General features: G+C 55.3%; 1 protein-coding gene across 4 annotated transcripts in view; it reads right to left on the reverse strand.

Moving 5' to 3' along the window:
- SIPA1L3 (signal induced proliferation associated 1 like 3) overlaps nucleotides 1–13,585 on the reverse strand; it is a 216,770-nt gene that overhangs the window by 163,249 nt on the left and 39,936 nt on the right. Inside the window, exon 1 of one of the 4 annotated variants that reach the window (XM_084771147.1) lies at nucleotides 11,948–12,004. The exons of the other annotated variants lie outside the window; for them this stretch is intronic. The gene's annotated coding sequence lies outside the window, so the exon portion shown is untranslated. Of the gene's footprint in view, nucleotides 1–11,947; nucleotides 12,005–13,585 lie in introns of those variants that run through there. 4 annotated transcript variants of the gene reach the window in all.

Consider the following 13,585-nt stretch of genomic DNA (forward strand, 5'->3'; position numbering starts at 1 on the left):
TCCATCCATCTATGTATCTATGTATCTATCTACCTACCTATCTGGAGACAGGGTCTTGTTAGGTTGCCTAGGCTAGCCTAAAACTCATGATGTAGCTCAAGCTGGCCTGGAGGTCACGTTCCCGGTACCCCTCAAGGGCTGGGGATTCCTAGCCTGTGATGCTGCGGCCAGACCAGGTTTTACAACTTAGCAGCACTGATAAACACTTTTTATTTCTCCAGGTGTGGTGGCACGTGACTTTAATCCCTGAGGCAGAGACAGGAGGATCTCTGGGTTCAAGGCTAGCCTGGTCTAAAGACGGAGTTCCAGGACAGCCAGGACTAAGACAGAGAAAAAAAGCCTGATTTAGAAAACAAAACAAACACACAACAACAACAACTCCACAACCAGTTATTTCTAGCCCGTTTGCAGCAGGTCTGGTAGTCTATGTAATTAGGCGCTGGCACCGCAGTGCTTGGCACAGACTCGAGACTATAAATGAACTGGGTGTGGCAGCGCGTACCTGTAATTGCAGCACGCAGGAGGGCTAGCCTGGGTAGTATGGTGAGAAAGCATCTCGAGACAAATAAACACATAAATAGAAAAGGCCTGCAAACAATTTGCTGAAAGAACACGTGCACCCCGGCTTCCGGCACCTACTATAGGCTCCCGTGAGGAGGTGTTCTAGTTTGCTGGAGGTGCCTGCTCCAGAGAGGCCGGGGACCACACCTGCCACAGCCCACAGCACTCTCAAGAGCGGCAGAGGTGGGGGGCTACACCCCAAGGCCAGCGCGAAGCCCACTGACGCGCTGTGGGTGCTGTGGTGCACTTGAGCTTACAGAAGCCTTACTCAGGCACGGTCACTATTTATTTAGGGCCAAACCCTGCCCTGACCACACAGCTCTGCCCGCCTGCACGGGGCTCAGGCACGGCGACTCAGGGTTCTCAGGAGACTCACCATGCCGTCTTTCTCCTAACTCCTACGGAGAACTCAGGGTCTCTCGCTACTCCCAAAGTGCCAGCTTGAACCGTGTGTGTTAAACAAGCTCTGATGGGGTTAGAGTCCTGGGGTGACGGCAGCACCAGGCACCCCACTTTGTGTGCAATCACAGCGTTCAGGCTCACGGGCCGAGAAGCATCGCTCCCGAGACTGAGCTTGACTCTCCACAAAGCTGAAGCTGCAGGGCGGCACCTGATCCCTGAAGCAGATTCCCACACGGTTCCAGCTGCCTGCGGGACGGGTCCTGCTATGCTCCCCACCCACCTCAGCTGAGAAAAGTGCGGTCCTGAGAGTTTCAGTCCTTCGCCCGGGGTCAGGAGTCAGAGCTAGACTTGAGGCCCGGGCGATGGCTCCGGGGTGTAAGCCTTTAATGACTACCCCTCGGTGCATCTCAACAATCCCCACTTGGCACCTGCCAAGAAGGCGCTGCGAGCAAGTGCTACTTAGCTGTGAGCTGCGCTTTGTGAGTCACTTCTGGACGCCCGCGTTTTTGCCGTGGCTTTCAAATCTGCTGAGCTGAGCTAAGGGGACGGATCTGGGAGCACTCCTCGCCGAGGATGCGGGACTACCAAATGCAAAGGCAGTCTCCGTTCACCATGGCCACTATGGCGTGTGCTACAGATGCGCCTTGGTCCCAGGAAGGGGTTACTGAGAGGCTACGGAAGCCCAGAAGGTCACCTCCAGAAGAGCCAGCCAGAAGACACCCAGGATGATGCCCTGGCCTGCCTGACACCTGTCCCCTCTTCTGGACACTTTGGTCGCAGTGGCAGTGCACAGACTTCCTGGCCTGAGGCTTCACACCCTATGTATCTCCTCCGCTGTCTCAATTAGAGCAACACTACCTAGGCGTGCCACAGGCTGCAACAGAAGCCAGGGTTTCCAAAGGAGAACACTGTGGACAAAGGGCCCCAAAGCGAAGAGCAAAAGTGTCAGCAGAGACTGAAGGCATAGCTGCTAACCCGCTGTGTGACCTTAGGCAAGTGACTCAGCGGTCCTGAGGACACCTTAGCTGTGATGGGTCTAACACACTCTCCCCTCCCGGCAGCCGGGCACGTACGTAGTGAGTGCCCCGTGTATCCTTGTGTCTCCCTAGTACCGTGGACAGCCCCCCTCCCCGCCCCGAGTCCCCCCCCCCAGGGCCGAAGGCGACTGATCACCTCCAAAGAGCAGAGTCTAGCCAGAGAGAAGGGTTGAGAAACAGACCTCTGAGGGCCAGTGGGACTGTCCATTGTGGATGATCAGACAGAAAGTAAACAGGACTTGCCCCCAAGGAGAGAAACCAGTCCTGCACTGCTCCGGGCCCAGTTCCCAGGGCCAGTCTTTGATCTAGGAGATTAGACCGTTTGCCTGATTAGATAGATAGGCAGCTCAGGAAGACTCCAGAACAAGTGGATCCCTCACAGGCTTCCTTCCAGCTCTCCTGACTGGAGGACAGGCGCTTCAGCACAAGCCATGGGCAGCTTCTGCAGATGGGTCACAGGGGCAAAGCGCCAGGCTCCGGCTGACGGCCGCGTGCGCTGGGCAGCAGACCCCGCGCTTGCTAAGGGTCTGCCGGGCACCGCTGAGATTACGTTATCTACAGATGGCTGGGGAAACGCTCCACTCCCAGCCTTCCGTGGAGCTGAGGGTGGTCATGTGGCTTTATCTAGCCAATGACTCATGGTCGAGCCTGGCAGGTTTGACCAGAGTCCTCTGCTCCAGTTGCCTTGACAGAGAAGCACCCTCAGGACCTATCCTCCGGGGAAGGCGCTACTGCTAATGAAGGGTACCACTTCCTGAAGCTGCTGCCGCCGCCACCAGGTCCCCTGAGCCTTCTGTACTGCTGAGCTCCAGACCGAAGGCAGAGTGTGTGAAATAACAGTAATTATTACGACGGCTGGCGTCCGTTGATGTCGCAACATGCTGTGCCCACTTTCAGGGCGTCACACGTGTCAGCTCACTCCAGCCTCAGCACAGGGGCGAGAGGCAGGAGCCAAGTACAGAGCAAATGACCCGCCCAGCACAGGACGGGTGTTAGGACCCAGGTAGTCAGGCTCCCGAATCAAGGCTGTTCGCTTATATGGGCTTCTTGAGTTTTGTTTTATTTGAGACGTGGTCTGAGTATGAGCTGGCCTCAAACTCAGCTCCGCTCTCCAGTGATGGGGTGAAAAGTGCCACCCTGCCAGCTCCCTAATCAAAACTGTCATGAGCTTTGAGTAAGGGGGGGGGGGGAGGGAAAGAGGTGGCCAACCCAGGCCTGTGAAAATCCAATCTACTGCTAATCACATAGTGGGAATTGATTATGTGGCCAACTGAGGGCACCCCACCCTGTGGCTGCAGCTGAGACGGTGGCCACAGAAAGGTGAGAGGTGATGGACCTGGCCCGTGGTGCATGATGGGAAAGGGCGGGGAGGGCGGGGAGCATAAGGCTGCAATCCAGACGCCAGGTCACACCTGGTGAGAGCAGTTTGTGGGAGAAATTCTTACCCTTGTTAACTACACGCAGGCTCCTGAGGACAGTCCAGGCCTCTCCTTGGTCACCTGCAGCGAAGGCCACCGAGAAAAACAGGGCACAGAAAGAAACAGAGGGGAACGCCACACCCAGGTGCTCTCAGAGTCAAGGCCACGTCCGGCCGTTCCTTGACTACCTGCGTGTGGTGTTCTTGCAAAAATGTCCTTCCTCCAACCTACCCGGCCTCCAGGAACAGCCAGGCAGAAGCCGCAGAGGGATCTAAAATGGACACACTTTTGAGTGCAAAAGCCAAGTGCCACCAGGATGTTGAACAGGCTGGCTTTTGTCATGGAAGGAAGGACGGACCGAAACAAGTCTTCCGTCTGCTTGTTTGTAAGCGCCCGGGCCAGGCAGGCAGGGGGGTGGGGTGGGGGGCAGCGGGGGATGGGGGTGGCGGAGGGGTGGGGGGAAGGGGGGCAGAGCCTTCTTTCTGGAGTGTGTGTACACACTCATTCACAGAATTGGTCTGGGTGTGTGTAAATGTCTGAGCCATCTTTTCTCTTGAGTGCCACAAATGAAAACAAAGCACGGGTGACGGGGCAGGTCAGTGAAGGCTGAGCGCAGAGCTGAACACACAGGGGCCTCTGGATGCCTGCGGGCAGGCTGGAACCTGTGCTGGCTGACAGCCAGGGGCCTGCCCAGCAGCTGGTGCCCCAGCAGTAGGGCGCAGGGTGGGTGCAGGGAGACAGCAGCAGACCCACCTGCGGCCACACCCCGGGCTTGCCCACGGCTTGCAGCTGGCCTCCACCCGAGGGCAGAAGGCAGCAGTGGGCGAGGAGCACAGTAGACAAGCAAAGAGCTGGGAGCCAACCTCTCTAGGACACGGGGTGAGGAGGTAGGGGGGGCTGGGGGCAGAGGGTGCCGGAGGAAAGCAAGGAGGGCCTGGGAGAGCGGACTGAGAGCTCGGGGGCATGCTGCCTCTCACAGTGACCATGAAAGTAGCCACAGACAATGCATACAGACAACATGCCTGGGTCCCATAAACTTTATGACATTGAAACCATAATCTGACATGTCATGAAACCTCCTGATTTTTCCCCCCCTCTATAAACCTTAAAAAAACATAGATCCTGTCCAGACCGCACAATAACAGGCAGCAGGCCAAATGCAGCCCACGGCTCTCTACTCTAGGGGCGGTGGTACAGCTACCGTGTTTAGATGTTTGCTCGCACACCTGAGGAGCAGAGCATGAGCTGGGCCTAGGGGTGCGGCCTGTCATCTGAGCTATCCAGGACACTGAGGCAGGAGGATCTCAGGCTCAAAGCCAGACTGCATAACTCAGCTCCTGTCTCAGAATCTGAAGGCAGAAAGGGACAGAAGGTGCAGCCCAGAGGCAGAGCTTCGCCTAGTGCCCGTGGGGGCTGGGTTAAACCCCAGCGCCCAAAGTAAAACACAAACGGCTCGCAGAGGCCGCTGCTGGGCAGCGTCTGTTATGTATGGAGGGGAAACGAACACTGCGCTTTAAGGTTCTGAACAAATTAACTAAAATGATGGTTTTAATTTCCTTTTTTGTTGTTGTTGCTAGGCACTGAAGCCGGGGCCCCACAGATCCTAAGCACCTCCTCTTCCACTAAGCATAACCCAGGGCAAAATAAAACTGTTATAAAGAAAAGGCGAGAGAGAAAAATACGCCAGGCATAGCGGAGAGAGAAGAGCCCAAACGTTGGCACAGGAGATCAGAGACATGCTCCTGATGGGACTCCGCATTTGCTGCGCACTGAGCAAGCACTGTCTCCCAGCTCCAGAGTGCCTGTGCAGGAGCCTCCCGGACTCCTGGGAGACTTCCTGGCTTCAGGTATCAGACAGTGGGGTTAAGGAAGCTCTTCTAAATGTTCCCAAGGCTCTGAGACATCTCCCCCCCCCCCCCCGCACCCGCCTGCCCCACTGACTGCTTGCGACTGAGGAAGCCCACGTTTATCAGCATCTGCACTGCCCAGAGATGCACCTCATAGCGCCTCACAACCTCTCCACCCTGGTCGACAGAGCACGGCTCTCCAGCATGGGGTCCCTTAGCTGTCGCGCGGGATGGACGGCAGGACTGTGCGCCTGAGAGGCCATGCAGTCCACATTTATCAAGCACCATGGTGCGCCAGGACGTCGCCTCGCCTGGAAGCTGGAGCTATAAAACTGGACTTCTTGCACCACCACCACGCCCATCCCCCTCCCCCTTTTTTTCTTCTTTTCTTTTTGTTTTTCAAGACATGGTTTCTCTGTGTAGCCCTGGCTGGCCTGTAACTCTCTCTGTAGACCAGGCTGGCCTCGAACTCAGAGACCCGCCTGCCTCTGCCCCCGCCCCCGCCCCCCCACCCCCACCCCCTGTGCTGGGATTAAAGGCGCGCACCAGCACCCTCTGACAAAAATCTGGGTTTAAGGCACGAGCTCGTACTATGTATTCCCGCCAGCGTCTCCATTTCCCGAGTGGCCCTTCACTTGTTTGTCCCTTCCACACGTATTTACCGATGCCCCACCCCCACCCCTGCAGTCAAGACCAGGAACTGTTCTCAGCACCCGGCCTCTTCCAGCCCCTCACTTCCCAGCTGTTTCTGCACAACTGTGAGCCCTGGCAAACCACTGTCCCTCTGAGCACAAGCCATGGCGTGAGGCAGAGAACTAACCATCGCATGCTGAGTTGAACTACTGACCGTGGAGGACACTCGCCTCAACTCAGCCCCAGCTGTCCGCTTTTCCTGGAGAAACTGCAGTTCCCCTGTTCATCACGGCTCAGAGGTGATGTGCTGTCCTACTCAGTGCTAACACAGCCTAGAGCTGCCTCCACCCAGGAACTGTCAGTTGGGTAGGTGCGCAGCGCAGTCCTGGGCCATAGGCGAGAGCTGAGCATGAGCCCAGGAGGCAGCCATATCAAGCCAGGAAGCAGTGATCCTCCATGGTTTCTGTTTCAAGCGCTTACCTGGAGTTCCTGACCTCGCTTAGTAATGAATGGTGGTCAAGAAGTGTACGCCTGGGGCAGAGAGATGGCTCAGCGGTTAAGAGCACTGACTGATCTTCCAGAGGACCCGAGTTCAATTCCCACAACCACATGGTGGCTCACACCCGTCTGTAACTCCTGTTCCAGGGATCTGACCCCCTCACACTCATGTACATGCAGGCTAGATACCAACAGGCATAAAATAAAAATATAACCAAACAGTAAGAGAAGTGCACATCATATAAGCCTTACTCTTCCCCAAATTGCTTCTGGCCAAGGTGTTTTACCACAGCAACCAAAAGACTAGAACAGGCTGGGGACTGCCAGTCGCAGGGTTCACTGACACACATTTCTAAACTGGACCCATTAGTTCTTCGTCCTCCTCAAGAATTACAATTTTAAGTTGTCAAATAAAATAAAATAATGGTGCCGGTAAACCGCATCAGAAACAAAATGAAGATAATAACAGCTAATGTGTATTTAGCCGCATGTTCTGTGCTTGGTACTGCTCTAAACTCAAGAACCAACCTACTGCCTCCTCATGGCAACCTTCCTGTTCCCGGCTCCACCGTACAGCTCTCGAACCAAGTGAAAAAAGGGGGCGGGGAATGTAGGGGGGGCCAGCTGCAGAGTCGGGGTGTTTCAGGGCTCCCCACCACCATGACACACCTGAGCGTCCCCAGCCAGCTCTCCTTCGCCCGCGGTTCCTTTGCGGCCCAGGTTGGTTTCTGTCACTTGCAACTCGAGAGCCCTGCTCGGCAGCTGACCACGAGCACTTACTTGGTTTCACACTTCCTGCCAGGACTGGCTGGCACTGTGGTCCCTGAAGATCTTAGAGACACGCTGAGAGCCTATGGTCACCTTCTACCCCAGGGGAAGGAGTCCCTCGGGAGGCGAGGCAGGAGGGGGCAGGGAGAGTCCTCACACGGCCCGTGGGCACTGAGGGTGAACACCCCTTTGTTACAGGAGGCCCCATGCCATGCGTGACAGCTCACTTAGCAGCCCCCAGGTCCTAAACTCTGACTGTGGCCTGGCTCGCGCCTCACGCTGTCTGCCCCTGGGGTCTGCGTCCCACCCGCCCTCCGCACCACCGCGTCCTCCCTCCCAGCTCTCTGAGTGTTTGTTCCTTTCAGGGCACGGCTCACGGCTCGCGGCTCGTGTGGTTGTTTGAACAGGAACGGGCCCTCAGCTCACAGATTTGAATGCTCGGCCGCCAGGGAGTGGCACTGAAGGGAGGTGTGGCCCTACTGGAGGTGGCCTTTGAGGCTTCAAATGCTCAAGCCAGGCCTAGAGGCCAGCGGCTCAGCTCTTCCGGCTGCTGCCTTCGGATCCACCATGTCTGCACAGGGCGCCTCACACTCCCTACCGTGTACTGAATGGAGTAAACTTCTGAGAGTCAGCAAGCCCCAGTTAAATGCTTTCTTCAATGTCTGGAAGGCCAAGTGTGGCACCTGAGGTACACCTTGTGTGTGTGTGTGTGTGTGTGTGTGTGTGTGTGTGTGTGCGTGCGTGCGTGCGCGCGTGCGCCGATCCCTGATCTAACGTCTCTTCCGCCCTCCCCTCTTTGCTGTGGTGCTGGTGACTGAATCCAGAGACTTGCAAGCCCAGTCAAAAATCCCTTTTTAAAAATTCATGTTAAAAACCAGGACAGCAAAATACTGATTCCTAAAACTTGAAACTGGGGTGACAGACTAGAATCTGGGGCATCAGCCAGTCACTGGATCCTCAGGCGGGGTGGCACTGGAGAGGAGAGATGCCCTCATAGGTGCTGGGATAGAGGCAGGTAGTCTAGGCTGGCACGGGCACAGAAAGGCAAAAGCCGCCATTAAAAATACAGACCACGGGGCTGGTGAGACTGCTTATGGGGGGAGGGGCCTGCTGCCGAGGCTGACAGCCGGAGTTCAGTCCCCCGGGGCCACATGGTGGGAAGGAGAATTGCCTCCTGAAAGCTGTCCTGTGACCTCCACAGCACACGCATGCACACGTGTGTGCACACACACCCTACAGAAATCGTAAGACCAACTTAAAAAATACACAAGTCAACACCAGGGAAGTAAAAGGGACAGACACGACCTTTTTCCTTCTCTGCATTGGCTTTCAGGTCATTTACTGAGGCGTTTCGCCTTTGCCCCCAGGATGGTACAGCTCACTAGGTCCCCGTGGAAGGCCACCTGTCCCCGTGGAAGGCCACCTGTCCCAGGAGCTCGATTGGTCCTGTGACCTGGGAAATGGAGGGGAGTGTAGACCCACCTCACCAGGCTGCTGAAAAAAAAACAAAAAAAAACCAAGCCAGGCACAATAAAAACCAGCTACATGCCAAGCGTGGTGGTACTCATCTTTAATCCCAGCACTCAGGAGGCAGAGGCAGAGGATCGCTGTGAGTTCGAGGCCAGCCTGGTCTACAAAGTGAGTCCAGGACAGCCAGGGCTACACAGAGAGACCCTGTCTCAAAACAACAACAACACAAAAAACCCCAGCTACGTGTCATGATTACACTTAGAACCCTTGGCCTTTCCGCCTCAGTTTCCCTGGCAGTGAGCCACCCACAGGCTCAGACTGCACATGCCTGTGGCTCACGGCCCCAAGCCCACAAATCAAGCCCGCCTCTGCCGCAGGCAGCTCCCGGTGGGCATCAACACTTGGAATCAAGAATTCCAGAACGTCTCGGCCCCCGGCCACCTGAGAGGCCAACCGCAGGTCTGACTGCACCGGAAGAGTGAGCACCTGACCCCTGATCCCTCGTTAAAGGATGAACAGAGGAAACAGACCAGATGTCCAGCCATTCCACGAGCGCTCGCTCTGCTGTGAGCACCAGACGGCGGCCAGCGTATGCTGTTCCCTTAGGTGGCCGGTTCTCCACCACGGGAGCAGCTCCCACACCGGGCGCTCTATTGACCCCAGACACTTCCTGCACACAACATGGATGGCCTCAAAAGCCAAGGCAAGTCCTTTGGAAGGTGCTTATCACCAACTACAAATGTTCTGAACCTGGGAGGGGACACGGCTGCAAGGCTTGGTCTTGTCTGGCTCCCCTGTTTAACAACTGAACCCCTATACTGTAGTCAGGAGAACAGCCCCCCTTCCACACACCCCATATACCCCCATACACACCCCCACACACCCCCCACACTCACCCACACCCCCGACACCTCCCCCCCCAACGCCTTCCTTACAGCGGCCATGTGACTAAGTTCAGACCAATAAAACACAGTAAAATTCAAGATTCAAATATATGCATTTGCGGGCGGTGAGGCTGCCCTGCTATTTTTCACCAGCCTCTAAATGAAATCCAGCATTTCCTTTAATTACGGCACCGGAGAACCACACAGTTTTCCAACATCTGTAAATGTGTCACCCACACAAAGTACAAGTATTAACACCATATGTTACAACACATCCCAAGATGACATTTATGCCTTTTGCTGCATGGAAATTACGGCACTTACTGGATGGATTTGGCCATACCATACCTCAAATTCATCTTCACATTAAAAAACCTAAACCTCAACACACAACTGGCTTCTTTGTAATAAGGAGTGTTTTAACGAATTTAAGATGTTTGAAAGTGTCAGCGAGTCCACAGCAGTCCGACAGATAGCAGTGAATATCTGTGACCCCAGCCCTGGGAGGGCCTGAGGCAGGAGGATGCAAAATCCCAAGCCAGCCTGGGGTACACAGTGAGACCCTGACTTTCAAGAGGGGAGGGGAGGAGGCCAGTGTGGGGGTGCACCCTGATCGGTGCACAGGCGTGCATGCGGGCAAAATATCCATATACGTGAAAAAAATTAAAGTTTCTATCTTACACCTCTCAAAAAAGTTAAACTTAGTTACCATATGACCCAGTAAGTTCACACTTAGGTGTGCATATATATATGCACACACACACACACACACACACACACACACACACACACCTCCTGCCCAGGAATGGCCATAGCAGCTCTCTTTATAATAAACACCCAAAGGCTACCTCGTACCAGTGGATGCTCAAAGCTCAGCTTACGCACACAATGGAGCGCTGTTCATTCATACAACAGAAGGAAGTCCTGCTGGGCACCGCGGATCCTATCTGTAATCCCAGCACTTAGACGGCGGGGGAAGGGGGATCAGGGGGTTCAGGACCAGAGGCTCTGAGCATCGATTCATGTACAAGACGGCTGGGCCTCTAGAGCAGGATGCTGTGGAGGCGGGGGGGGGGGGGGGTGTCGTGAGGCTCCCCTCAGGCTGAGGGGCTCCCGACAGCCGATGGCTCACTCAGTGGGTTACAGAAAGAAAGAGAGAGAGAGAGAGAGAGAGAGAGAGAGAGAGAGAAAGAAAGAAAGAAAGAAAGAAAGAAAGAAAGAAAGAAAGAGGCCAGGTGTGGTGGCACACACCTTTAATCCCAGCACCTGCCAGGCAGAGGCAGGAGGATCGCTGTGAGTTCGAGGCCAGCCTGGTCTACAAGGTGAGTCCAGGACAGCCAGGGCTACACAGAGAGACCCTGTCTTGGAAAAACCAAACCAAAAAACAAAAACAAAAAAAGAAAAAGAAAAGAAGGGGGGGCAGGGAGGGGGAAACGGATGAGGGAGGGAGAGGGAGGGAGAGGGAGGGAGAGGGAGGGAGAGGGAGGGGGCATGAAGTTACAAGTGGGTGGGCGGTGAAGGGCAGATCTGGGAGAAGCTAGGGGAGGAGCAAAACATATTGTGTGCAGGAATCAAAGTCTCAACGAATAAAGAGTTATTTTTAAAGTTCTGCCAGGGCTGGATGCGCGGCTCAGCCAGCAAGCAGGCAGACCCCAGCAGTGAGGGGCAGGGGGCGTGGCTCAGCCAGCAGTGAGGGGCAGGGGGCGCGGCTCAGCCAGCAGTGAGGGGCAGGGGGCGCGGCTCAGCCAGCAGTGAGGGGCAGGGGGCGCGGCTCAGCCAGCAGTGAGGGGCTGGGGGCGCCGCTCAGCCAGCAGTGAGGGGCAGGGGGCGCGGCTCAGGAGGAGCCCAGCACTCAACAGGCCCTGGTCCCACACAGCAAACAACAAACACCAGACTGACGAAAGGAGCCGGGCATAACGGACACACGTTACACTAAACCGCCTCAATGAAACATCCGGGATGTGGACACAAGTCCACAGAGGCTGCCAGGGTGTGATGGGTGGGGAAAATGAAATGTGAATTCAGGGTTTCTTTTGGGGGAGCGACAACAATTCACCAACCCTGTGAATACAGGAAGACTGCTGACACCTGCACCGCGGACTCGTAGGGCACGTGACTTACATCTGAACTATACAGAACCGAACAGAACCCTGCCTTAAAAACACACGTGCCCCTCCTCTCTTCCCTCTCACCAGCCAGAGGGCACAGGTGGTGGCCACGTGTGTCCGGTTGGACCACGCGAAGAGAGCAGCAGCCATGGGGTAGCAAGAGCAAGAGAGCAGGGGCCTGGGTCCTCAGAGCTGTGGCGCTATCACAGCTGCTGTTTCATAAGAGAAAAAATAAGCTGTCCTCTTGTCTAGGTCACTGCTATTATGTTTCTGACGCCAAATCCATACCTTAATTTATTTGTTTTAAAGCTAGGCACTTACAAGTGGGCGGTGCTGATGCAGGCAGATCTGTGAGTCTGGGGCCAGGCTGGTCCACAGAACAGGTTTCAGGACAGCCAGGGCTACACAGAGGGAAAAAAAGATACTATGTAGGCCCAGCTTAATTCAGAGATGCACTTGCCTCTCTCTGCCTCTCAGGTGCTAGGATTTCCACTGCCCAATGATAAGATCCCAGGTCTTCATCTTTTCCGGGTGGTGGGGTGGGGTGGGGTGGGGGACTAGGCATGTCTGTGTGCACACGTGTGCAGACCAGAGGCTGATGGTACCTGGCGCCTCCCTCAGTTGCTCTCTGCCTTATGTATCGAGCCAGAGCTTGCCGATTTGATTAGTCTAATCAGCCAGCTTCCTCCACGGACTCCCTGTCCCCGAGCACTGGGATTGAAGCAGGCCACCAAGTAAACACTACACGGGTGATAGGGCCCTCGGCTCAGCTTCCCATGGCAGGCACTTTACCCGCTGTGCCATCTCTCCTGCCCCCGTCAACTCGACAGGGTTTTTTCCAGGTAGCTCAGGGTGGCCTTGAACTCATGAACAGCTTCCAGAGTCCGAGGTGAGTTGGCGACAGTGGTCTGCCTGAGCCCCAAGAGCTGCTGAGGCTGGCTCCTCCAGACACAGCTCACCCCACACGGTCCCCATGCCACGGTGAGGTCAGTTTGGTGACCTCTCTGCTATCATCCGAGAGGACAGGCAGATGGCATTAGGGAGAAGAGAGCGAGCTGGGGAAAGGCTTAAGGCAACAGCAGAGTCCTTGGAAGGCTCCAGAGACCCAGAACTGTATGACCCGCGGTGTGGCTCGCCCTGGCCCCACACACAAGGTGACCAGGAATCTAATTAAAAATGTATTCATCATCAGGCTCCCGTTAATGCGGCCAAGAATGTGTTGGGAGGCACACCATCTCAAATGACCCACCCCAAAGGCTCTAAAAGGTAGGTCACTTGGGGTTCCACTCAGCCCAGCAGCCTATAAACCTATGGCTGGGGCACGTATTCATTTAATCCACTCGTAAAACTCTCGTTTTGAAAATTCACTGCCAAGTTTTAAAACCTTCCGGTCAGACTCGGTTCCCTGCTCCCGTGCCGTGGCAACCCTAACCACAGGTTTACGTGAGTAAACCGCTCCACCTCAACCACACTCAATTAAAAAAAAAATTTTTTTTTAATCATCTAGTGTGTACTGGGGATATACTGTGATGGAAAAAAACAAGCCCGGGCCTGACCTCCTGGGACTTCCAGCTCGGTAGGGAGGGCAGGCGTTAAACATGCAAAGACCAACATAACGTGTAATTAAATATTATGGTAAGCGCTATGAAGCCTTGCCAGGCGAGAGTGACAAGGGGCCCAGCTGAGCTTCAGGGCCGCTCAGGAGAGGCTCCCGGGAAAACTGGCTACGCGAGCTGGAACCTAAGGAACGAGGTCAGGGGAGAGCAGTCAGGACAGGAACTGGGAGCACAGGGGAGAAGACGTGCTGGGGAAGAGTGGGAGCTGGGCTCCGCAGGTAGCACTAAGGAGGTCTCAAGCTACAGGCCAGTCTGCTCTTGAATTCAGAGCAAGCCTGCGGGCTCAGCCTCTCAAGTGCTGGTCTTACAGACCGAGCCACTGTGCCTGTTTTGAATCTGTGTT

The sequence above is a fragment of the Acomys minous genome (assembly GCF_964271855.1).
Source record: "Acomys minous genome assembly, chromosome: 20".
NCBI lineage: Eukaryota > Metazoa > Chordata > Mammalia > Rodentia > Muridae > Acomys > Acomys minous.